Genomic DNA, 25,284 nt, shown 5'->3' with positions numbered 1-25,284 from the left:
GATTATTTCATCAACGCAGAAAGGAGATTTGTGGCTCGTTGGTCTAGGGGTATGATTCTCGCTTCGGGTGCGAGAGGTCCCGGGTTCAAATCCCGGACGAGCCCTTGGAATGGGAGGTCCCGGGTTCAAAACCCGGGGGAGCACTTGCTATGAACCCGTAGGTGCTTTTAATAGATAAAGCTTGTTTTACTTTAACGTTGAGGAAATCTGAGTCTTTCATCAAAACAGAAAAGGTGTTTTGTGGCTCGTTGGTCTAGGGTATGATTTCGCTTAGGGTGCGAGAGGTCCCGGGTTCAAATCCCGGACGAGCCCTTACCAAGAAACCGTCGTTGCTTCAAATATGAAGCTATTTTCACTGTAATTTAAAGGGCCATATGTAAGTTTTTGATTTTAGTAAATCAAATTTTCATTGCCTTTGTCAATGGGCTGAAAAGTCACTTAAAATGAAGCACACGCCTGTTTTCTCCGTTGCTCGCATCAGCCACTATTCTGCTTTTAATGTGAGGACACCGGGTCGGATTCAGCCCTGTGCGCGCTCCGAGCCTCTCACGCTACAGCGACAACACGGCAGCTAACGACATGCAGTCCACTAACAGCATAAACATAACTGGCTCACAGTAAAACACGGGCTCCACGTAAGGCCACAAAACAACAAAAGGTTTATGTGCTGAAGCCCATCAGACCAAACAGGTTCAGATGATGTCGAGCAAGAACAAAGTGAGCATTAGTAAAGCTGGAGAAACACAGAGAAAGTCACGTTAGCTCGCCGGCTAACACCGAGCAGTTGCTAATGTTATCCGGTGCAAAGTTGTATCGCTTTCCACGTTACTTCACCAACTAACGCCACCCATGTTACTTTCCTGTGTACCACTGGTATTATGTCAAAGTGTCAAAGCCTGCAAGAAATGATGTAACGGTAAAAAGCAAATGTGGATCGGTTTGTTTACTGTCCCCTAGTGATGCAGCCACGAGCAGCCAGCTAACGCTACACTAGATCGGACCTGCGCTGTTTGCTTCGTAACGTTCAATTTAGATTTTATTGCCCTTTACGATACTCAGGTACACAGCTTCTCCACCTCTCAGTCGCTGTAACTAACGTGCCCACATAATATACAAACAGAGGAAGAGCATCCACTAACACTAGTTAACTAACTGTTATAAAGTGTGACACAATCTCGTTAGAATATCAGTCCGGCTCACTAACCGTTTCATTATCATCCAATACTTTTAGCTGTGCTGACATTGCTGAGCCTCCGGTGAAAGATACACAGTTACTGAAAGCAGCAGGCGAGCTAACGATGTAGCACGTCGGCTGAATGCAGTCACTGTACCATTATCATGAACGAGCATGGATTAGTTCAACAAAGCTGATAAAAACATTACTGCCGTTGCGGTGGGAGTTTACCTGAGTTTCCACCATGTTGTGTGAAGCTGTCTCCCTGTCTCTCTATAGCCGCTCTCACTTTTTTCGGGAGTACTGTGCCAATATGCCAGTGTCTCGCTGCGCTGAATGGAAGGTACGGCGCCGGTGATGATCTGCCTCTGAGACGGGAACATTTAAGTAACAGAGCCCGAACATGTCTGTAGAAAAGCCAAGCCCGCATGCAGGCGTTTCTGTATTTGTGTATGAAAGCGGTTTGTGTTTCGGATTATGCTGCTCATGAGTTAAAGCCAGCACGTGTACGAGCACACGCCTGGTTGCAATCTTAAAAACCGCACCGCTAGTGGCCGCTGGAAACTCCACAATGCCCCTTTAATGTTGATGAAATCTGAGTCTTTCATCAAAACGGAAAAGGCATTTTGTGGCTCGTGGTCTAGGGCTATGATTCTCGCATTGGGTGCGATAGGTTCCGGGTTCAAATCCCGGGAAGCCCTTGCTATGAACCAAAGGTGCTTCTTATTGCTTTTAATCGATAAAGCTTGCTGTACTATTTTTAATGTTGATGAAATCTGAGTATTTCATCAAAACAGAAAAGGTGTTTTGTGGCTCGTGGTCTAGGGGTATGATTCTCGCTTCGGGTGCGAGAGGGGTCCCGGGTTCAAATCCGGACGAGCCCACCCTCTGAACCATAGAAGCTTCTTTATTGCTTTTAATATATAAAGCTTTTCCAGTGATTTCATTTGGATGAAATCTGATTATTTCATCAACGCAGAAAAGGAGATTTGTGGCTCGTTGGTCTAGGGGTATGATTCTCGCTTTGGGTGCGAGGTCCCGGGTTCAAATCCGGACGAGCCCTTGGAATGGGGGTCCCGGGTTCAAAACCCGGGGGAGCACTTGCTATGAACCCGTAGGTGCTTTTAATAGATAAAGCTTGTTTTACTTTAACGCTGAGGAAATCTGAGTCTTTCATCAAAACAGAAAAGGTGTTTTGTGGCTCGTTGGTCTAGGGTATGATTCTCGCTTAGGGTGCGAGGGTCCCGGGTTCAAATCCCGGACGAGCCCTTACCAAGAAACCGTCGTTGCTTCAAATATGAAGCTATTTTCACTGTAATTTAAAGGGGCCATATGTAAGTTTTTGATTTTAGTAAATCAAATTTTCATTGCCTTATTGTCAATAGGCTGAAAAGTCACTTAGAAATGAAGCACACGCCTGTTTTCTCCGTTGCTCGCATCAGCCACTATTCTGCTTTTAATGTGAGGACACCGGGTCGGATTCAGCCCTGTGCGCGCTCCCGAGCCTCTCACGCTACAGCGACAACACGGCAGCTAACGACATGCAGTCCACTAACAGCATAAACATAACGGCTCACAGTAAAACACGGGCTCCACGTAAGGCCACAAAACAACAATAAAGGTTTATGTGCTGAAGCCCATCAGACCAAACAGGTTCAGATGATGTCGAGCAAGAACAAAGTGAGCATTAGTAAAGCTGGAGAAACACAGAGAAAGTCACGTTAGCTCGCCGGCTAACACCGAGCAGTTGCTAATGTTATCCGGTGCAAAGTTGTATCGCTTTCCACGTTACTTCACCAACTAACGCCACCCATGTTACTTTCCTGTGTACCACTGGTATTATGTCAAAGTGTCAAAGCCTGCAAGAAATGATGAACGGTAAAAAGCAAATGTGGATCGGTTTGTTTACTGTCCCCTAGTGATGCAGCCACGAGCAGCCAGCTAACGCTACACTAGATCGGACCTGCCGCTGTTTGCTTCGTAACGTTCAATTTAGATTTTATTGCCCTTTACCGATACTCAGTACACAGCTTCTCCACCTCTCAGTCGCTGTAACTAACGTGACCCACATAATATACAACACAGAGGAAGAGCATCCACTAACACTAGTTAACTAACTGTTATAAAGTGTGACACAATCTCGTTAGAATATTCAGTCCGGCTCACTAACCGTTTCATCATCCAATACTTTTAGCTGTGCTGACATTGCTGAGCCTCCGGTGAAAGATACACAGTTACTGAAAGCAGCAGGCGAGCTAACGATGTAGCACGTCGGCTGAATGCAGTCACTGTACCATTATCATGTAACGAGCATGGATTAGTTCAACATCAAGCTGATAAAACATTACTGTACCGTTGCGGTGGGAGTTTACCTGAGTTTCCACCATGTTGTGTGAAGCTGTCTCCCTGTCTCTCTATAGCCGCTCTCACTTTTTTCGGGAGTACTGTGCCAATATGCCAGTGTCTCGCTGCGCTGAATGGAAGGTACGGCGCCGGTGATGATCTGCCTCTGAGACGGGAACATTTAAGTAACAGAGCCCGAACATGTCTGGAGAAAAGCCACAGCCCGCATGCAGGCGTTTCTGTTTCTGTATGAAGCGATTGTGTTTCGGATTATGCTCGCTCATGAGTTAAAGCCAGCACGTGTACGAGCACACGCCTGGTTGCAATCTAAAACCGCACCGCTAGTGGCCGCTGGAAACTCCACAATGCCCCTTTAATGTTGATGAAATCTGAGTCTTTCATCAAAACGGAAAAGGCATTTTGTGGCTCGTGTGTCTAGGGCTATGATTCTCGCATTGGGTGCGATAGGTTCCGGGTTCAAATCCCGGGGAAGCCCTTGCTATGAACCAACAGGTGCTTCTTATTGCTTTTAATCGATAAAGCTTGCTGTACTTTATTTTAATGTTGATGAAATCTGAGTATTTCATCAAAACAGAAAAGGTGTTTTGTGCTCGTTGGTCTAGGGGTATGATTCTCGCTTCGGGTGCGAGAGGTCCCGGGTTCAAATCCCGGACGAGCCCACCCTCTGAACCATAGAAGCTTCTTATTGCTTTTAATATAAAGCTTGTTTTATTTCGTTGATGAAATCTGATATTTCATCAAAACAGAAAAGGGATTTGTGGCTCGTTGGTCTAGGGGTATGATTCTCGCTTTGGGTGCGAGAGGTCCCGGGTTCAAATCCCGGACGAGCCCTTACCAAGAAACCGTCGTTGCTTCAAATATGAAGCTATTTTCACTGTAATTTAAAGGGGCCATATGTAAGTTTTTGATTTTAGTAAATCAAATTTTCATTGCCTTATTGTCAATGGGCTGAAAAGTCACTTAGAAATGAAGCACACGCCTGTTTTCTCCGTTGCTCGCATCAGCCACTATTCTGCTTTTAATGTGAGGACACCGGGTCGGATTCAGCCCTGTGCGCGCTCCCGAGCCTCTCACGCTACAGCGACAACACGGCAGCTAACGACATGCAGTCCACTAACAGCATAAACATAACCGGCTCACAGTAAAACACGGGCTCCACGTAAGGCCACAAAACAACAATAAAGGTTTATGTGCTGAAGCCCATCAGACCAAACAGGTTCAGATGATGTCGAGCAAGAACAAAGTGAGCATTAGTAAAGCTGGAGAAACACAGAGAAAGTCACGTTAGCTCGCCGGCTAACACCGAGCAGTTGCTAATGTTATCCGGTGCAAAGTTGTATCGCTTTCCACGTTACTTCACCAACTAACGCCACCATGTTACTTTCCTGTGTACCACTGGTATTATGTCAAAGTGTCAAAGCCTGCAAGAAATGATGTAACGGTAAAAAGCAAATGTGGATCGGTTTGTTTACTGTCCCCTAGTGATGCAGCCACGAGCAGCCAGCTAACGCTACACTAGATCGGACCTGCCGCTGTTTGCTTCGTAACGTTCAATTTAGATTTTATTGCCCTTTACCGATACTCAGGTACACAGCTTCTCCACCTCTCAGTCGCTGTAACTAACGTGACCCACATAATATACAACACAGAGGAAGAGCATCCACTAACACTAGTTAACTAACTGTTATAAAGTGTGACACAATCTCGTTAGAATATTCAGTCCGGCTCACTAACCGTTTCATTATCATCCAATACTTTTAGCTGTGCTGACATTGCTGAGCCTCCGGTGAAAGATACACAGTTACTGAAAGCAGCAGGCGAGCTAACGATGTAGCACGTCGGCTGAATGCAGTCACTGTACCATTATCATGTAACGAGCATGGATTAGTTCAACATCAAGCTGATAAAAACATTACTGTACCGTTGCGGTGGGAGTTTACCTGAGTTTCCACCATGTTGTGTGAAGCTGTCTCCCTGTCTCTCTATAGCCGCTCTCACTTTTTTCGGGAGTACTGTGCCAATATGCCAGTGTCTCTCTGCGCTGAATGGAAGGTACGGCGCCGGTGATGATCTGCCTCTGAGACGGGAACATTTAAGTAACAGAGCCCGAACATGTCTGGAGAAAAGCCACAGCCCGCATGCAGGCGTTTCTGTATTTCTGTATGAAAGCGGTTGTGTTTCGGATTATGCTCGCTCATGAGTTAAAGCCAGCACGTGTACGAGCACACGCCTGGTTGCAATCTTAAAACCGCACCGCTAGTGGCCGCTGGAAACTCCACAATGCCCTTTAATGTTGATGAAATCTGAGTCTTTCATCAAAACGGAAAAAGGCATTTTGTGGCTCGTGTGTCTAGGGCTATGATTCTCGCATTGGGTGCGATAGGTTCCGGGTTCAAATCCCGGGGAAGCCCTTGCTATGAACCAACAGGTGCTTCTTATTGCTTTTAATCGATAAAGCTTGCTGTACTTTATTTAATGTTGATGAAATCTGAGTATTTCATCAAAACAGAGAAGGTGTTTTGTGGCTCGTTGGTCTAGGGGTATGATTCTAGCTTCGGGTGCGAGAGGTCCCGGGTTCAAATCCCGGACGAGCCCACCCTCTGAACCCATAGAAGCTCTTATGCTTTTAATATATAAAGCTTGTTTTACTTTAATGTTGAGGAAATCTGATTATTTCATCAACGCAGAAAAGGAGATTTGTGGCTCGTTGGTCTAGGGGTATGATTCTCGCTTTGGGTGCGAGAGGTCCCGGGTTCAAATCCCGGACGAGCCCTTACCAAGAAACCGTCGTTGCTTCAAATATGAAGCTATTTTCACTGTAATTTAAAGGGGCCATATGTAAGTTTTTGATTTTAGTAAATCAAATTTTCATTGCCTTATTGTCAATGGGCTGAAAAGTCACTTAGAAATGAAGCACACGCCTGTTTTCTCCGTTGCTCGCATCAGCCACTATTCTGCTTTTAATGTGAGGACACCGGGTCGGATTCAGCCCTGTGCGCGCTCCCGAGCCTCTCACGCTACAGCGACAACACGGCAGCTAACGACATGCAGTCCACTAACAGCATAAACATAACCGGCTCACAGTAAAACACGGGCTCCACGTAAGGCCACAAAACAACAATAAAGGTTTATGTGCTGAAGCCCATCAGACCAAACAGGTTCAGATGATGTCGAGCAAGAACAAAGTGAGCATTAGTAAAGCTGGAGAAACACAGAGAAAGTCACGTTAGCTCGCCGGCTAACACCGAGCAGTTGCTAATGTTATCCGGTGCAAAGTTGTATCGCTTTCCACGTTACTTCACCAACTAACGCCACCCATGTTACTTTCCTGTGTACCACTGGTATTATGTCAAAGTGTCAAAGCCTGCAACAAATGATGTAACGGTAAAAAGCAAATGTGGATCGGTTTGTTTACTGTCCCCTAGTGATGCAGCCACGAGCAGCCAGCTAACGCTACACTAGATCGGACCTGCCGCTGTTTGCTTCGTAACGTTCAATTTAGATTTATTGCCCTTTACCGATACTCAGGTACACAGCTTCTCCACCTCTCAGTCGCTGTAACTAACGTGACCCACATAATATACAACACAGAGGAAGAGCATCCACTAACACTAGTTAACTAACTGTTATAAAGTGTGACACAATCTCGTTAGAATATTCAGTCCGGCTCACTAACCGTTTCATTATCATCCAATACTTTTAGCTGTGCTGACATTGCTGAGCCTCCGGTGAAAGATACACAGTTACTGAAAGCAGCAGGCGAGCTAACGATGTAGCACGTCGGCTGAATGCAGTCACTGTACCATTATCATGTAACGAGCATGGATTAGTTCAACATCAAGCTGATAAAAACATTACTGTACCGTTGCGGTGGGAGTTTACCTGAGTTTCCACCATGTTGTGTGAAGCTGTCTCCCTGTCTCTCTATAGCCGCTCTCACTTTTTTCGGGAGTACTGTGCCAATATGCCAGTGTCTCTCTGCGCTGAATGGAAGGTACGGCGCCGGTGATGATCTGCCTCTGAGACGGGAACATTTAAGTAACAGAGCCCGAACATGTCTGGAGAAAAGCCACAGCCCGCATGCAGGCGTTTCTGTATTTCTGTATGAAAGCGGTTGTGTTTCGGATTATGCTCGCTCATGAGTTAAAGCCAGCACGTGTACGAGCACACGCCTGGTTGCAATCTTAAAACCGCACCGCTAGTGGCCGCTGGAAACTCCACAATGCCCTTTAATGTTGATGAAATCTGAGTCTTTCATCAAAACGGAAAAGGCATTTTGTGGCTCGTGTGTCTAGGGCTATGATTCTCGCATTGGGTGCGATAGGTTCCGGGTTCAAATCCCGGGGAAGCCCTTGCTATGAACCAACAGGTGCTTCTTATTGCTTTTAATCGATAAAGCTTGCTGTACTTTATTTAATGTTGATGAAATCTGAGTATTTCATCAAAACAGAGAAGGTGTTTTGTGGCTCGTTGGTCTAGGGGTATGATTCTAGCTTCGGGTGCGAGAGGTCCCGGGTTCAAATCCCGGACGAGCCCACCCTCTGAACCCATAGAAGCTTCTTTATTGCTTTTAATATATAAAGCTTGTTTTACTTTAACGTTGAGGAATCTGAGTCTTTCATCAAAACAGAAAAGGTGTTTTGTGGCTCGTTGGTCTAGGGGTATGATTCTAGCTTAGGGTGCGAGAGGTCCCGGGTTCAAATCCCGGACGAGCCCACCCTCTGAACCCATAGAAGCTTCTTTATTGCTTTTAATATATAAAGCTTGTTTTCCAGTGATTTCATTTGGATGAAATCTGATTATTTCATCAACGAAAAGGAGATTTGTGGCTCGTTGGTCTAGGGGTATGATTCTCGCTTTGGGTGCGAGAGGTCCCGGGTTCAAATCCCGGATGAGCCCTTGGAATGGGAGGTCCGGGTTCAAAACCCGGGGGAGCACTTGCTATGAACCCGTAGGTGCTTTTAATAGATAAAGCTTGTTTTACTTTAACGTTGAGGAAATCTGAGTCTTTCATCAAAACAGAAAAGGTGTTTTGTGGCTCGTTGGTCTAGGGTATGATTCTCGCTTAGGGTGCGAGAGGTCCTGGGTTCAAATCCCGGACGAGCCCTTACCAAGAAACCGTCGTTGCTTCAAATATGAAGCTATTTTCACTGTAATTTAAAGGGGCCATATGTAAGTTTTTGATTTTAGTAAATCAAATTTTCATTGCCTTATTGTCAATGGGCTGAAAAGTCACTTAGAAATGAAGCACACGCCTGTTTTCTCCGTTGCTCGCATCAGCCACTATTCTGCTTTTAATGTGAGGACACCGGGTCGGATTCAGCCCTGTGCGCGCTCCCGAGCCTCTCACGCTACAGCGACAACACGGCAGCTAACGACATGCAGTCCACTAACAGCATAAACATAACCGGCTCACAGTAAAACACGGGCTCCACGTAAGGCCACAAAACAACAATAAAGGTTTATGTGCTGAAGCCCATCAGACCAAACAGGTTCAGATGATGTCGAGCAAGAACAAAGTGAGCATTAGTAAAGCTGGAGAAACACAGAGAAAGTCACGTTAGCTCGCCGGCTAACACCGAGCAGTTGCTAATGTTATCCGGTGCAAAGTTGTATCGCTTTCCACGTTACTTCACCAACTAACGCCACCCATGTTACTTTCCTGTGTACCACTGGTATTATGTCAAAGTGTCAAAGCCTGCAACAAATGATGTAACGGTAAAAAGCAAATGTGGATCGGTTTGTTTACTGTCCCCTAGTGATGCAGCCACGAGCAGCCAGCTAACGCTACACTAGATCGGACCTGCCGCTGTTTGCTTCGTAACGTTCAATTTAGATTTTATTGCCCTTTACCGATACTCAGGTACACAGCTTCTCCACCTCTCAGTCGCTGTAACTAACGTGACCCACATAATATACAACACAGAGGAAGAGCATCCACTAACACTAGTTAACTAACTGTTATAAAGTGTGACACAATCTCGTTAGAATATTCAGTCCGGCTCACTAACCGTTTCATTATCATCCAATACTTTTAGCTGTGCTGACATTGCTGAGCCTCCGGTGAAAGATACACAGTTACTGAAAGCAGCAGGCGAGCTAACGATGTAGCACGTCGGCTGAATGCAGTCACTGTACCATTATCATGTAACGAGCATGGATTAGTTCAACATCAAGCTGATAAAAACATTACTGTACCGTTGCGGTGGGAGTTTACCTGAGTTTCCACCATGTTGTGTGAAGCTGTCTCCCTGTCTCTCTATAGCCGCTCTCACTTTTTTCGGGAGTACTGTGCCAATATGCCAGTGTCTCGCTGCGCTGAATGGAAGGTACGGCGCCGGTGATGATCTGCCTCTGAGACGGGAACATTTAAGTAACAGAGCCCGAACATGTCTGGAGAAAAGCCACAGCCCGCATGCAGGCGTTTCTGTATTTGTGTATGAAAGCGGTTGTGTTTCGGATTATGCTCGCTCATGAGTTAAAGCCAGCACGTGTACGAGCACACGCCTGGTTGCAATCTTAAAACCGCACCGCTAGTGGCCGCTGGAAACTCCACAATGCCCCTTTAATGTTGATGAAATCTGAGTCTTTCATCAAAACGGAAAAGGCATTTTGTGGCTCGTGTGTCTAGGGCTATGATTCTCGCATTGGGTGCGATAGGTTCCGGGTTCAAATCCCGGGGAAGCCCTTGCTATGAACCAACAGGTGCTTCTTATTGCTTTTAATCGATAAAGCTTGCTGTACTTTATTTTAATGTTGATGAAATCTGAGTATTTCATCAAAACAGAGAAGGTGTTTTGTGGCTCGTTGGTCTAGGGGTATGATTCTAGCTTCGGGTGCGAGAGGTCCCGGGTTCAAATCCCGGACGAGCCCACCCTCTGAACCCATAGAAGCTTCTTTATTGCTTTTAATATATAAAGCTTGTTTTACAGTGATTTCATTTGGATGAAATCTGATTATTTCATCAACGCAGAAAAGGAGATTTGTGGCTCGTTGGTCTAGGGGTATGATTCTCGCTTTGGGTGCGAGAGGTCCCGGGTTCAAATCCCGGACGAGCCCTTGGAATGGGAGGTCCCGGGTTCAAAACCCGGGGGAGCACTTGCTATGAACCCGTAGGTGCATTTAATAGATAAAGCTTGTTTTACTTTAACGTTGAGGAAATCTGAGTCTTTCATCAAAACAGAAAAGGTGTTTTGTGGCTCGTTGGTCTAGGGGTATGATTCTCGCTTAGGGTGCGAGAGGTCCCGGGTTCAAATCCCGGACAAGCCCTTACCAAGAAACCGTCGTTGCTTCAAATATGAAGCTATTTTCACTGTAATTTAAAGGGGCCATATGTAAGTTTTTGATTTTAGTAAATCAAATTTTCATTGCCTTATTGTCAATGGGCTGAAAAGTCACTTAGAAATGAAGCACACGCCTGTTTTCTCCGTTGCTCGCATCAGCCACTATTCTGCTTTTAATGTGAGGACACCGGGTCGGATTCAGCCCTGTGCGCGCTCCCGAGCCTCTCACGCTACAGCGACAACACGGCAGCTAACGACATGCAGTCCACTAACAGCATAAACATAACCGGCTCACAGTAAAACACGGGCTCCACGTAAGGCCACAAAACAACAATAAAGGTTTATGTGCTGAAGCCCATCAGATCAAACAGGTTCAGATGATGTCGAGCAAGAACAAAGTGAGCATTAGTAAAGCTGGAGAAACACAGAGAAAGTCACGTTAGCTCGCCGGCTAACACCGAGCAGTTGCTAATGTTATCCGGTGCAAAGTTGTATCGCTTTCCACGTTACTTCACCAACTAACGCCACCCATGTTACTTTCCTGTGTACCACTGGTATTATGTCAAAGTGTCAAAGCCTGCAAGAAATGATGTAACGGTAAAAAGCAAATGTGGATCGGTTTGTTTACTGTCCCCTAGTGATGCAGCCACGAGCAGCCAGCTAACGCTACACTAGATCGGACCTGCCGCTGTTTGCTTCGTAACGTTCAATTTAGATTTTATTGCCCTTTACCGATACTCAGGTACAGAGCTTCTCCACCTCTCAGTCGCTGTAACTAACGTGACCCACATAATATACAACACAGAGGAAGAGCATCCACTAACACTAGTTAACTAACTGTTATAAAGTGTGACACAATCTCGTTAGAATATTCAGTCCGGCTCACTAACCGTTTCATTATCATCCAATACTTTTAGCTGTGCTGACATTGCTGAGCCTCCGGTGAAAGATACACAGTTACTGAAAGCAGCAGGCGAGCTAACGATGTAGCACGTCGGCTGAATGCAGTCACTGTACCATTATCATGTAACGAGCATGGATTAGTTCAACATCAAGCTGATAAAAACATTACTGTACCGTTGCGGTGGGAGTTTACCTGAGTTTCCACCATGTTGTGTGAAGCTGTCTCCCTGTCTCTCTATAGCCGCTCTCACTTTTTTCGGGAGTACTGTGCCAATATGCCAGTGTCTCTCTGCGCTGAATGGAAGGTACGGCGCCGGTGATGATCTGCCTCTGAGACGGGAACATTTAAGTAACAGAGCCCGAACATGTCTGGAGAAAAGCCACAGCCCGCATGCAGGCGTTTCTGTATTTCTGTATGAAAGCGGTTGTGTTTCGGATTATGCTCGCTCATGAGTTAAAGCCAGCACGTGTACGAGCACACGCCTGGTTGCAATCTTAAAACCGCACCGCTAGTGGCCGCTGGAAACTCCACAATGCCCCTTTAATGTTGATGAAATCTGAGTCTTTCATCAAAACGGAAAAGGCATTTTGTGGCTCGTGTGTCTAGGGCTATGATTCTCGCATTGGGTGCGATAGGTTCCGGGTTCAAATCCCGGGGAAGCCCTTGCTATGAACCAACAGGTGCTTCTTATTGCTTTTAATCGATAAAGCTTGCTGTACTTTATTTTAATGTTGATGAAATCTGAGTATTTCATCAAAACAGAAAAGGTGTTTTGTGGCTCGTTGGTCTAGGGGTATGATTCTCGCTTCGGGTGCGAGAGGTCCCGGGTTCAAATCCCGGACGAGCCCACCCTCTGAACCCATAGAAGCTTCTTTATTGCTTTTAATATATAAAGCTTGTTTTACTTTAACGTTGAGGAAATCTGAGTCTTTCATCAAAACAGAAAAGGTGTTTTGTGGCTCGTTGGTCTAGGGGTATGATTCTAGCTTAGGGTGCGAGAGGTCCCGGGTTCAAATCCCGGACGAGCCCACCCGCTGAACCCATAGAAGCTTCTTTATTGCTTTTAATATATAAAGCTTGTTTTCCAGTGATTTCATTTGGATGAAATCTGATTATTTCATCAACGCAGAAAAGGAGATTTGTGGCTCGTTGGTCTAGGGGTATGATTCTCGCTTTGGGTGCGAGAGGTCCCGGGTTCAAATCCCGGACGAGCCCTTGGAATGGGAGGTCCCGGGTTCAAAACCCGGGGGAGCACTTGCTATGAACCCGTAGGTGCATTTAATAGATAAAGCTTGTTTTACTTTAACGTTGAGGAAATCTGAGTCTTTCATCAAAACAGAAAAGGTGTTTTGTGGCTCGTTGGTCTAGGGGTATGATTCTCGCTTAGGGTGCGAGAGGTCCCGGGTTCAAATCCCGGACAAGCCCTTACCAAGAAACCGTCGTTGCTTCAAATCTGAAGCTATTTTCACTGTAATTTAAAGGGGCCATATGTAAGTTTTTGATTTTAGTAAATCAAATTTTCATTGCCTTATTGTCAATGGGCTGAAAAGTCACTTAGAAATGAAGCACACGCCTGTTTTCTCCGTTGCTCGCATCAGCCACTATTCTGCTTTTAATGTGAGGACACCGGGTCGGATTCAGCCCTGTGCGCGCTCCCGAGCCTCTCACGCTACAGCGACAACACGGCAGCTAACGACATGCAGTCCACTAACAGCATAAACATAACCGGCTCACAGTAAAACACGGGCTCCACGTAAGGCCACAAAACAACAATAAAGGTTTATGTGCTGAAGCCCATCAGACCAAACAGGTTCAGATGATGTCGAGCAAGAACAAAGTGAGCATTAGTAAAGCTGGAGAAACACAGAGAAAGTCACGTTAGCTCGCCGGCTAACACCGAGCAGTTGCTAATGTTATCCGGTGCAAAGTTGTATCGCTTTCCACGTTACTTCACCAACTAACGCCACCCATGTTACTTTCCTGTGTACCACTGGTATTATGTCAAAGTGTCAAAGCCTGCAAGAAATGATGTAACGGTAAAAAGCAAATGTGGATCGGTTTGTTTACTGTCCCCTAGTGATGCAGCCACGAGCAGCCAGCTAACGCTACACTAGATCGGACCTGCCGCTGTTTGCTTCGTAACGTTCAATTTAGATTTTATTGCCCTTTACCGATACTCAGGTACACAGCTTCTCCACCTCTCAGTCGCTGTAACTAACGTGACCCACATAATATACAACACAGAGGAAGAGCATCCACTAACACTAGTTAACTAACTGTTATAAAGTGTGACACAATCTCGTTAGAATATTCAGTCCGGCTCACTAACCGTTTCATTATCATCCAATACTTTTAGCTGTGCTGACATTGCTGAGCCTCCGGTGAAAGATACACAGTTACTGAAAGCAGCAGGCGAGCTAACGATGTAGCACGTCGGCTGAATGCAGTCACTGTACCATTATCATGTAACGAGCATGGATTAGTTCAACATCAAGCTGATAAAAACATTACTGTACCGTTGCGGTGGGAGTTTACCTGAGTTTCCACCATGTTGTGTGAAGCTGTCTCCCTGTCTCTCTATAGCCGCTCTCACTTTTTTCGGGAGTACTGTGCCAATATGCCAGTGTCTCGCTGCGCTGAATGGAAGGTACGGCGCCGGTGATGATCTGCCTCTGAGACGGGAACATTTAAGTAACAGAGCCCGAACATGTCTGTAGAAAAGCCACAGCCCGCATGCAGGCGTTTCTGCGTTTATTGCAGGATTTCTGTATGAAAGCGGTTGTGTTTCAGATTATGCTCGCTCATGAGTTAAAGCCAGCACGTGTACGAGCACACGCCTGGTTGCAATCTTAAAACTGCACCACTAGTTGCCCCTGGAAACTCCACAATGCCCCTTTAATGTTGATGAAATCTGAGTCTTTCTTCAAAACAGAAAGACGTTTTGTGGCTCGTGTGTCTAGGGCTATGATTCTCGCATTGGGTGCGATAGGTTCCGGGTTCAAATCCCGGGGAAGCCCTTGCTATGAACCAACAGGTGCTTCTTATTGCTTTTAATCGATAAAGCTTGCTCTACTTTATTTTAATGTTGATGAAATCTGAGTCTTTCATCAAAAGAGAAAAGGTGTTTTGTGGCTCGTTGGTCTAGGGGTATGATTCTCGCTTTCATATTCAAGAAGATCGTGTTTGTAGTATCACTGTCCTTTGAGAACCATGTATCTCTACAAAGCCAACTTTTCATGAGCTTGGGGAACATCTTGTTTTTCTAGTAGGAGAAGGATTGCACGGTAGGAGTAAAGTTTTTAAGCAGACACAAAAGATTTTCCAGAGATTATTGCAGTTGAGGTTGTGGTTTATTGCTGTAGTATTTATTTATTTTATTTATTTAAACAGGAAAAGATTAAGAGCAATCGGGCCTGACTCAGTATAGAACTGATTTTCAGCAGGTTCCTGTTCTGCAGAACATGAATACCTCAAACACAACAAAACTCCAAGACCATACAATAAGAAACACACAGCAACAAGCACACAAACAAGTAAATAGTACAAACATACCGGTTGATTTGTTATCTTGTTTGCGTGTATTCTGGTCTGGCTATGTGGTGTGGTTCTGTGGTCTGGTGAGAACTGTTTATGCTCCCCAAGGGGGTAAGCCAGAGATTGGACAGTGAAGCCAACCAAAGCCTGCATGGAGGGATCCATGTAGGCCCAAAAATGACATCAAAACCCGTGACACCCCGTCGCACATGAGAGATGTAACCGTATTGCTTAGATTATAAGCTCTCTGCAATCAAAAAAAAACTATTCGTCCATCAGTGACGCTGCGTTGGTGATTGACAGGTGAGCCTCGTAGGTGGGGTGATTAATCAGTGACGATCCGAGTCAGACAAACACACTGAGCCATGAAACATTTTGTTGGCGCAGCTACCAGAATTACAGTGTTTCTGGTGTTGTCATTAAACCACGGTTATGCTGCGCGATCATGCGCAGTAGACGCTGGTGCCAACAGTAAGTAGCCCTGTAGTAGTATTTTATTGGTCCAAAACTGGCTTCACTCCTCTCCATTCAAATCAGCGGGGTGGCTTCGTCTAGTAATATACCGTCTATGGTGCTCCCCCTACCTGTGCCTACCACTTCCACAACCATGTGCATCTAATCACTGCCACCCAGTGTCCAAAATGCTGTAGTCTCCTACAGGAACACTTCATCCTTCAGCCACAAACATTCAAAATTAACATATCTGAAGATTCGTTGTGTATACATGATTATTATAAGATGCATTGGAGAATATGGATATAATTGCATTAAAGGGAAATACTAAAGCACAAGTAGCTCAAATTTGTCAGAAAATGGCTTTTCTTTATGGTTTAATATTCAACATATTTCAATAAGAAACTGACATTGTGGAGATTTACTTTATTTTTATTTCCCACTTTGAGCACCTGAATATTCTAATCTTGAAAACAGAGAATTTGTGCACATGTGATGTTGCTACCATAGTGCACTCCACAATGATGGTCAAATACAATTTGAAGCCTAAATCTATCTCCCCATTGAGGTGATGACAGTCCTCTTGTGTTTCTCCATCTCTCTCTCAAGCTCATCTGCTGTTTGCATCTGTCTCCTAAGTCCATCCTGAAGTCTTTTCCACATTTGAATAGGCCTGGGAAACTGAGAAGTTAACAGAAATGTGTAAGAAATTCAAGAAGACCTTGAAGTTAATTAAAGAATTTTCACAATGACCATCCATCACTCTGATCATGAACACCCTTTTTGCGTACAACAGATCCAAACCTAGCCATATTGTGTATTAATTGCTGTAGGAGCAGGACCAAAATGAAGCCTATTAAGTATGAAAATGTTTAAAAATGTAAAAAAAAAAAACTGCCCTATCGTTAGTGTTTTATTTACTGTTACTGTATTGATAGACTGATGTGCGATAACATTGTTCAGTATTGAGATAATGGCAGGACTTCAGATAAACACAAATTAAGTGTGCATATAAGCTGCCTGGTTGTTTTTAAATTCATTACAGGAATAAAATTAAACATTTTAAATACAACTACAGTGGGTACGGAAAGTATTCAGACCCCTTTAAATTTTTCACTCTTTGTTTCATTGCAGCCATTTTCCAAAAATCAAAAAAGTTCATTTTATTTCTCAGTAATGTACACTCAGCACCCCATCTTGACAGAAAAAAACAGAAATGTAGAAATTTTTGCAAATTTATTAAAAAAGAAAAACTGAAATATCACATGGTCATAAGTATTCAGACCCTTTGCTCAGTATTTAGTAGAAGCACCCTTTTGATCTAATACAGCCATGAGTCGTTTTGGGAAAGATGCAACAAGTTTTTCACATCTGGATTTGGGTATCCTCTGCCATTCCTCCTTGCAGATCCTCTCCAGTTCTGTCAGGTTGGATGGTAAACGTTGGTGGACAGCCATTTTCAGGTCTCTCCAGAGATGCTCAATTGGGTTTAAGTCAGGGCTCTGGCTGGGCCATTCAAGAACAGCCACGGAGTTGTTGTGAAGCCACTCCTTCGTTATTTTAGCGGTGTGCTTAGGGTCATTGTCTTGTTGGAAGGTAAACCTTCGGCCCAGTCTGAGGTCCAGAGCACTCTGGAAAAGGTTTTCGTCCAGGATATCCCTGTACTTGGCCGCATTCATCTTTCCTCTCGATTGCAACCAGTCGTCCTGTCCCTGCAGCTGAAAAACACCCCCACAGCATGATGCTGCCACCACCATGCTTCACTGTTGAGACTGTATTGGACAGGTGATGAGCAGTGCCTGGTTTTCTCCACACATACCGCTTAGAATTAAGGCCAAAAAGTTCTATCTTGGTCTCATCAGACCAGAGGATCTTATTTATCACCATCTTGGAGTCCTTCAGGTGTTTTTTAGCAAACTCCATGCGGGCTTTCATGTGTCTTGCACTGAGGAGAGGCTTCCGTCGGGCCACTCTGCCATAAAGCCCCGACTGGTGGATTGCTGCAGTGATGGTTGACTTACTACAACTTTCTCCCATCTCCCGACTGCATCTCTGGAGCTCAGCCACAGTGACCTTTGGGTTCTTCTTTACCTCTCTCACCAAGGCTCTTCTCCCCCGATAGCTCAGTTTGGCCGGACGGCCAGCTCTAGGAAGGGTTCTGGTCGTCCCAAACGTCTTCCATTTGAGGATTATGGAGGCCACTGTGCTCTTAGGAACCTTAAGTGCAGCAGAATTTTTTTGTAACCTTGGCCAGATCTGTGCCTTGCCACAATTCTGTCTCTGAGCTCTTCAGGCAGTTCCTTTGACCTCATGATTCTCATTTGCTCTGACATGCATTGTGAGCTGTAAGGTCTTATATAGACAGGTGTGTGGCTTTCCTAATCAAGTCCAATCAGTATAATCAAACACAGCTGGACTCAAATGAAGGTGTAGAACCATCTCAAGGATGATAAGAAGAAATAGACAGCACCTGAGTTAAATATGAGTCTCACGGCAAAGGGTCTGAATACTTATGACCATGTGATATTTCAGTTTTTCTTTTTTGATAAATTTGCAAAAATTTCTACATTTCTGTTTTTTTCTGTCAAGATGGGGTGCTGAGTGTACATTACTGAGAAATAAAATGAACTTTTTTGATTTTTGGAAAATGGCTGCAATGAAACAAAGAGTGAAAAATGTAAAGGGGTCTGAATACTTTCCGTACCCACTGTACCTCTTGATGGTCTAACATGCAGCTATACTGCTAGTGCTGCTTTTTCTTCTTCTTCTTCAATGAAGGCCAATCACAGAGGACAGGAACTGTAACCAATAGTGTTACAGCACTTTAAGTCTCATTTGATGAACGGGACGCTGAAGCGCTCCTCTTTCCAGTGTCGCTCTGCCTCTTTCTGCAGCTCCTTCAGGTTCAGACAGGATTATAGTTACAAGGCACAGGATAAGTTTTATCTTTAAGAAGACTTTCTGCTGTGAAATTTTCTGCAGCCAACTGCACAATTATCCCAGAAAGAGGTCAATCCCACATGCAAGAATATAACTTAGGGTCAGCAGAAAACCACAGTAACTGTACAGTCCAATACAGCTCTGCAACAGTCTTTCTGTCAGTCCACACTGTAGCTCACTGTTTGCTGTGTAAAGGTCAAACCTTCTCATGTTATTCTTGTATGTTTCCCTCCTAAAGTTGTTGCTAAATCTGATGAGGACGTTGAGATGTGTGTGCAGTCTGTCGTGGCATGAAATGTAAGCAGTAAAAGCTCAAACACAAACACAATTATTTATTTATTATTTCCTATCGATCTTTAATCCTCTCCAGCCTGACTCCCCTCCTAACAAGTGACAGGAAGCGTTACACAGTATTTGTACAGACGCAGCCTTGAAGTTGGTTGTCATCATGAACTCTATGACTCAGTATGAAAGAGTAAATGCTCCGTACTTGTATAGCGCCTTTCTAGTCTTTTCGACCACTCAAAGCGCTTTTACACTACATCTGCATTCACCAGTCACACACATTCATACATTCATACATTGAGCCTAAGTGCTCAAACGGAAACTAGCATTCACACTCATTCATATTCGGGGTTCAGTATCTTGCCCAAGGACACTTCGACACGCAACTAGGGGGAGCCAGGGATTGAACCGCCGACCTTCCGATTAACGGCCAACCCGCTCTACCTCCTGAGCCACAGCCGCCTCCAGGCCGTGGACAATTAATTGAAAAGTTATCGAAAGTAAAATTCAGAGCCTGTAAACGACATAATTTCCCCATGTCGGTAATGTACTTTCCCCACTTGTGTGTGTAGTCACGTGACTCCGCCCTGTCCAGTCCTGCTCAGCCTTCAGACCAGAGTCTGATGGTGCGTTTTATGATGTGTTCCAGTTGACATGGGAAGTCGGAATTTCCGAGTTCAAAGGTCAAAATTTCAAAGGGAAATTTGCATAACATGATTCAGTGAACAAGTACATGATTCAACAATGCCAACCATGAGGGTGTTGTGTCTCATACAAGTTTAGTTTCGGCAGTGCAAAGCTTGGTTTCATGCAGTACCTGGCCGTACCTCGCAGTACCAGGCGCCACAAATCACAATGTGTCATGATCTCATTCTTGGCCTCAGTTTGCCATGATCTCAGGCCTGGCGTACGTGACTTACAGCAGGTGCCTTGCTTCCATTGTGTAGGTAACGGTTGGCTAGATTTTTCCTGCGCGGCCTGAGCAGCTGTTCTGCTCATGTTGGCACACGTTCATAAATACACAGAGTATAGGAATAAAATATGAGTTGGTACACACTCATTAAACACTCAGTAGTTAAACTTTACACTAAAAGAATAACAGCAGCGGTCAACACCTTTACCCTGTGAGACCACAGTCATTCTTCCAGTGGCTACACTACAAACACTTCTAAGTAGTTATAACATATTGTAAACCAACAAAGTGTATAAATGTAGAAAAAGAACCTAACAAACAATCTAGGAATTAGGAATTATTCAACATTAGCCATTGCCCGTTAATCGGAAGGTCGGCGGTTCAATCCCTTGCTCCCCCTGGTTGTGTGTCAAAGTGTCCTTGGGCAAGATAGTGAACCCCGATTTGCCCCTGGCGGCTGTTCCGCCAGTGTATGAATGAGTGTGAATGTTAGTTTCCGTTTGAGCACTTAAGCTCAGTGTATGAATGTGTATGACTGGTGAATGCAGATGTAGTGTAAAAGCGCTTTGAGTGGTCTCTAGACTAGAAAGGCGCTATACAAATACGGAGCATTTACATTTACAGAAGCCCAACAGTTCCCACCAAGAGCAAGCACTAGGCGACAGAGGCAAGGAAAAACTTCCTTTTAAGAGGCAGAAACCTAGAGCAGAACCATGGCTCAGGGTGGGCGGCCATCTGCCTCGACCGGTTGGGGTGAAGGAGAGAGAGGGAGAGAGAGAGAGAGAGAGAGAGAGGGATGGAAGGAGAGAGAGAGAGGAGGGAGGCAGCCTACACAATATACACACAGAGGTATAGACAGTAAAGGTGATGTTGCTATAGACTAAATGAAAAATGGTATAGATATTTGGGGAGCAAAAATTGGCCCTATTTGCTGACGATTTATTTAAGTATAACACTACCTACTCAGACACTCCCAAAACTGATGAAATTATTAGAGGAATTTCGTTTCATTTCGGGTTATAAAATTCAATCAATAAAACTCAAATATTAAAATTTAACTATGACCCACCAGCCTCAATTAAGACCAGGTACAGTTGGAAATGGGAGGCTGAATCCATTAAATATCTGGGTGTTTTATTACCTAGGGACTCAAGATTGTACGACATCAATTACGGCCCATTAAATTCAAGGATAAAATCTGATATACATAGATGGAATGTTATTCCCTTTTTAAGTTTTAGTTCCCGGATAGATTCAATCAGAATGAATATTCTTCCACGGATGCTATACCTTTTTCAGGGTCAAAATAAGCAGTTCTTAGAATGGGACAGATTAATAGCAAGGTATTTGTGGCAAGGTAAAAGGGCCAGAATTAAATTTAAGACACTGCAACTAAGGAAAGAGAAGGGTGGAATGGGCCTTCATTGCCTACAGGATTACTACCATGCAGCCCAACTGAGACCTTTAGTCTGCCTGTGTTCACCAACATACACTGCAGAATGGAAAGAAGCAGACAATAAGACCTTACTGGGAAGAAATCCACAAACATATAAACAATGTATTTAGTGTAAACATTCCACTTAAATGTGATACTGTGTATTTGGGCAATCTAGGGTTTGAAGCATCAACGATAAAAATCTGCTGGCGATACTACTGGCAGCCAGTAAGAAATCTGTTAAAAGGAAATGGTTAAAAGTAGACCCACCTACCATTGATGAATGGATTGAAATTGTCTACGAGATTTATGTTATGGAAAAGATATCCTTTTCCCTTAAAGTTGAAAAAAATAAATTTCATAAGATTTGGACCAAATGGACTGAGTATGTAAAACCAATTAGATCTGATTTCATTTGACTGTACTTGTGCTTTGTGTAGACCTACCCTCTTTTAATGTGATGTTTTAACTACCTGAAGTGGTGCGCAACCCGGTTCTGTTCTGCTTTGTTATTGTTCCCAACTGAATAAGTAGTGGTCCGTAAAAGAAAATTTCAGAAGGGCAATATGGACCAACTCATCTAAACTTTCTCAATCCACCCTTACCTATGTACTTGAACGACTAAAGTTGTAATGAATGTATGTGATGGGAATTTGCTATTCCAAATAAAAAGAGAATAATAAAATAAAAAAAAGATTGGCCCCAGGATTGAACCTTGAGGTACTCCGTACTTAATTACTTCTGAAGAAGAGGTAATGTTACCAATATTAACAGAAAAAGTTCAATCTTTCAAATAAGAGTGAAACCATTGTAGCGCGACACCCTGGATACCAACGACTTGCTGGAGGCGATCCAGGAGGATGTCATGATCAAACGTGTCAAAAGCCGCGCTGAGGTCAAGCAAGAGTAAAATAGCACAATTTCCAGAATCAACAAACAGCATTAAATCATTTAGTACCTTAAGCAGTGCTGTTTCTGTACTGTGATGTATCCTGAAACCTGACTGAAAGTTATCCAGCACATTGTTTTCAGCTAAAAACGAGGAGAGTCGAGAAAGAATGACCTTCTCCAAAATTTTAGGGTCAAGATTGGGTTTTTTAATAAGAGGCTGAACCACAGCATGTTTAAAAGTGGATGGAAAAATTCCATTTGTAAGAGAGCTATTTATTATAGACAAAATGCTAGGAGCAACAACATCTAAAACCTCTTTTAGGTGACAGTGTCCGTAGGAGCAAAAGTAGGTTTCATGAGTGAGGTGATATCGATCAATCCAGACAAGACCACAGGCTCAAAGTAATTTAAAGAGACAGGGCATGAGACTAGCTCAGATGGGTCAAGACAGGAGGGTGAGATACCAGATCTAATGACATCAACCTTATTAATAAAAAACCTCAAGAACATCTCTGTAATTTCAGAGGTAACATCAGGGAGTGCAGTAGCATGGTTTAGTGTTAATTACACTGAACAAGGTCTTAGGGCTGTGTGCATTTCTAGCAATGATATCAGAGAAATACTTTGCTTTTGAGACTTTGACCAAACGTTGGTAAGATGTTCGGCAGTTTCTCAAAATTTCGTAGGACACTTGCAGTTTATTCTTTTTCCAGTTCCTCTCTGCCTTCCTGTATTCCTGTCTAAGGGCACGGGTCTCACTATTAAGCCAAGGCTGAGCTTTGACTTTGGATCTCTTAAGCTTGAGCGGGGCAATGGTGTTAAGGATGTCTGTGACAGTGGTATTAAACAGAGTGACTAGTGCCTCTGTGCCCATGGAGGCGGACACTGTCTCTTAGCAAAAGGCGAAGTTATAAAGGCATCAGAGAATAGCCTATCAGTGGAGTAATTAAGTGCCCGAACATAGCGATCTGGCATTTTAGGTTTTGGTAATGGACATGAGAGTGAGGCAGTAAAGATGACAGGTTTATGATTAGATGAAATAGTATCATCCAGCTCAACATTTAAAACAGGAAAACCTAATGATAAAACCAGATTAACATGTCCATGTTCATGTGTAGGACCAGTAACCCACTGAGAGAGATTAAATGAGTCCACAAGTTGCAGAAACTGGCTAACCAATGGCTTTGAAGGGCAACAGACGTGAATGTTAAAATCACCAAGGATTAAAATGTTGTCAAAGTTGGGCACAAACAATGATAAAAAGCTAGAAAATTCATGAAGAAAGTCCTTATTGTACTTTGGTGGTCTGTACACAAGTGCACAAATTATTGGGCAGTCCAATTCAACTTTAAGTACTTGCACCTCAAAGCTAGTGTAGTTGTCAACCGACAGAAGTTTGCATGTAAAGCGATCCTTAAAGACATTACGCCCCATCCACACTACTGCGTTTTCGAATTAAAACGGAGACCTTTTGCTACATTTGTACCTCCCGTCCAGATGACAGCGGCGAAAACGAAGACCTAAAACGGAGAAGTTTACTTTTTTATTTTATTTTTTTTATTGAAAAAGTACAAAATATACATACAAGTTAGGGAATGGGTAAACAGCCACAAGACAATGAAAAAATCTACAATGGTGGAAATAAAACCATAGCACACTCGAACATAGCGGCAGACAATGTAAGTTACAAACAGGAAAATATATGTAAATAGATGCTTAAAGTAAAAAAAAAGAGAAAAAAAAAGAGCAAGATGAGACATTAAAAAAGCAAGGATTGAGATATAGATGAGAGCAGGTTTTTTGCCTTTCTGTTCATTTTAACCATGGCTTTCAGCGACTTGAAGTAGTTGATAAAATAACATATAAATACAGTACAAGAGGGAGTACTGCCTTTCCATTTATAAGTATGTATGTGATATTAACCCAAAATAATAACAAGATTTACGGTATCCGAAATACATGCATCCAAATTGTCCATAAAATAAATAATATCATTGTATACAAAAGAAGGTAGTTTTTCAATTTTTAAGGACAGCCAATCATGGACATCAGACCAAAAAGAGAGGGTGTAAGGGCAGTTGAAAAACAAATGGTTAATGGTTTCAGCCTCTAAAGAACAAAAGATGCAAAGCTCCACCTCGAATTTAAATCTTTAGTTTAAAAGGTCACTAACAGGGTATATTGCTGTTATTATTTTAAAGTGCATTTCCTTCACTTTAGGAGAAATAGGACATGAAAGGTAAAAGGAAAATGACTGTCTCCTTAAGGGAACCTCAATATTATCACGTACAGAGCTTGAATGAAAGTCCCCAAAGTTTTTGGATTTAAAAACCAGACTGATTGTTTTGTTATTGCATTTTTTGTCCATCAGTGGGACATCACCAACTTTTAAGGAAGGTAATAGGGGCATGAGCAAGGAAAATTGCATACTGCTTTGTATCATTCGAAGAAGAAGAGTGGGAATTGCTTTACAGATCTTCTCATACCCCTTCCTTGCAGTAATAAAACCATATTTGATGGTGAATTCCTCAAAAGATAGCAACTGACCACCTGAGTTCAGTAAATCATAGACAAAGGTTAAACCCTAAAGCCAGTCAGCTTTGAAGATGGATTTTCTGTTACCCCGATTAAATGGAAAATTCATTGAGAAGCCATGACTGAGGGATATACTACTGTTTATATTGTTATAGAGCATTTTAATAACTTCACAACATTTCCAAGGCTTTGAGCAGAAAGGGGTGTTCTAAGGTATTGAAGGCTTTAAAAAAATCTAAGAATAAAATGAAACTATCATGTGGGATCAGTGAGTTATAGTCAAGAATATCTAAGACTAAACGAATATGGTTGTGGATATTTCTCCCTTTGATAAATGTGGACTGTATTTCATCAATTATTTTGCTAAGCCCTTTCTTGAGTCTATTTGCATAAACATAAGCTAAGAGTTTATAATCCCACAAAGGAGTGTAATAGGCCTCCAGTTGTCCAAGGATAATTTATCTTTATTAGGTTTTGGTATGAGCGTGATTATCCCACGTTTCATAGTTGGCGACAGGGTAGAATTGCCTATGCATTCTTTGAAGGCATTGTAAATCATATCTCTTATCCCAG

General features: G+C 43.5%; 17 non-coding genes across 17 annotated transcripts; all 17 read left to right on the top strand.

Annotated features, from left to right (window-relative positions):
• The first annotated feature begins 32 nt into the window (after positions 1 to 32).
• Positions 33 to 104, top strand: trnap-cgg. The gene has a single exon. It is a non-coding gene; the product is annotated as a tRNA-Pro (tRNA).
• Positions 105 to 2,373: 2,269 nt separating this feature from the next.
• On the top strand, positions 2,374 to 2,443 carry trnap-agg. Its single transcript has one exon. It is a non-coding gene; the product is annotated as a tRNA-Pro (tRNA).
• A 1,682-nt stretch (positions 2,444 to 4,125) lies between these two features.
• trnap-cgg lies at positions 4,126 to 4,197 on the top strand. Its single transcript has one exon. It is a non-coding gene; the product is annotated as a tRNA-Pro (tRNA).
• A 100-nt stretch (positions 4,198 to 4,297) lies between these two features.
• Positions 4,298 to 4,369, top strand: trnap-ugg. The gene has a single exon. It is a non-coding gene; the product is annotated as a tRNA-Pro (tRNA).
• Positions 4,370 to 6,061: 1,692 nt separating this feature from the next.
• Positions 6,062 to 6,133, top strand: trnap-cgg. The gene has a single exon. It is a non-coding gene; the product is annotated as a tRNA-Pro (tRNA).
• A 106-nt stretch (positions 6,134 to 6,239) lies between these two features.
• Positions 6,240 to 6,311, top strand: trnap-ugg. Its single transcript has one exon. It is a non-coding gene; the product is annotated as a tRNA-Pro (tRNA).
• Positions 6,312 to 8,002: 1,691 nt separating this feature from the next.
• Positions 8,003 to 8,074, top strand: trnap-cgg. The gene has a single exon. It is a non-coding gene; the product is annotated as a tRNA-Pro (tRNA).
• A 108-nt stretch (positions 8,075 to 8,182) lies between these two features.
• Positions 8,183 to 8,254, top strand: trnap-agg. The gene has a single exon. It is a non-coding gene; the product is annotated as a tRNA-Pro (tRNA).
• Positions 8,255 to 8,365: 111 nt separating this feature from the next.
• On the top strand, positions 8,366 to 8,437 carry trnap-ugg. Its single transcript has one exon. It is a non-coding gene; the product is annotated as a tRNA-Pro (tRNA).
• Positions 8,438 to 8,574: 137 nt separating this feature from the next.
• trnap-agg lies at positions 8,575 to 8,645 on the top strand. The gene has a single exon. It is a non-coding gene; the product is annotated as a tRNA-Pro (tRNA).
• A 1,694-nt stretch (positions 8,646 to 10,339) lies between these two features.
• On the top strand, positions 10,340 to 10,411 carry trnap-cgg. Its single transcript has one exon. It is a non-coding gene; the product is annotated as a tRNA-Pro (tRNA).
• A 114-nt stretch (positions 10,412 to 10,525) lies between these two features.
• Positions 10,526 to 10,597, top strand: trnap-ugg. Its single transcript has one exon. It is a non-coding gene; the product is annotated as a tRNA-Pro (tRNA).
• A 138-nt stretch (positions 10,598 to 10,735) lies between these two features.
• trnap-agg lies at positions 10,736 to 10,807 on the top strand. Its single transcript has one exon. It is a non-coding gene; the product is annotated as a tRNA-Pro (tRNA).
• Positions 10,808 to 12,501: 1,694 nt separating this feature from the next.
• On the top strand, positions 12,502 to 12,573 carry trnap-cgg. The gene has a single exon. It is a non-coding gene; the product is annotated as a tRNA-Pro (tRNA).
• A 109-nt stretch (positions 12,574 to 12,682) lies between these two features.
• Positions 12,683 to 12,754, top strand: trnap-agg. The gene has a single exon. It is a non-coding gene; the product is annotated as a tRNA-Pro (tRNA).
• Positions 12,755 to 12,868: 114 nt separating this feature from the next.
• trnap-ugg lies at positions 12,869 to 12,940 on the top strand. Its single transcript has one exon. It is a non-coding gene; the product is annotated as a tRNA-Pro (tRNA).
• Positions 12,941 to 13,078: 138 nt separating this feature from the next.
• Positions 13,079 to 13,150, top strand: trnap-agg. Its single transcript has one exon. It is a non-coding gene; the product is annotated as a tRNA-Pro (tRNA).
• The last annotated feature ends 12,134 nt before the right edge of the window (positions 13,151 to 25,284 follow it).

Source organism: Micropterus salmoides, unplaced genomic scaffold (assembly GCF_014851395.1).
Source record: "Micropterus salmoides isolate LMB-PRFRI ecotype aquatic unplaced genomic scaffold, ASM1485139v1 Ms_hic_scaffold_1, whole genome shotgun sequence".
Lineage (NCBI taxonomy): Eukaryota > Metazoa > Chordata > Actinopteri > Centrarchiformes > Centrarchidae > Micropterus > Micropterus salmoides.
This window is presented reverse-complemented; position numbering and strand designations above follow the sequence as displayed.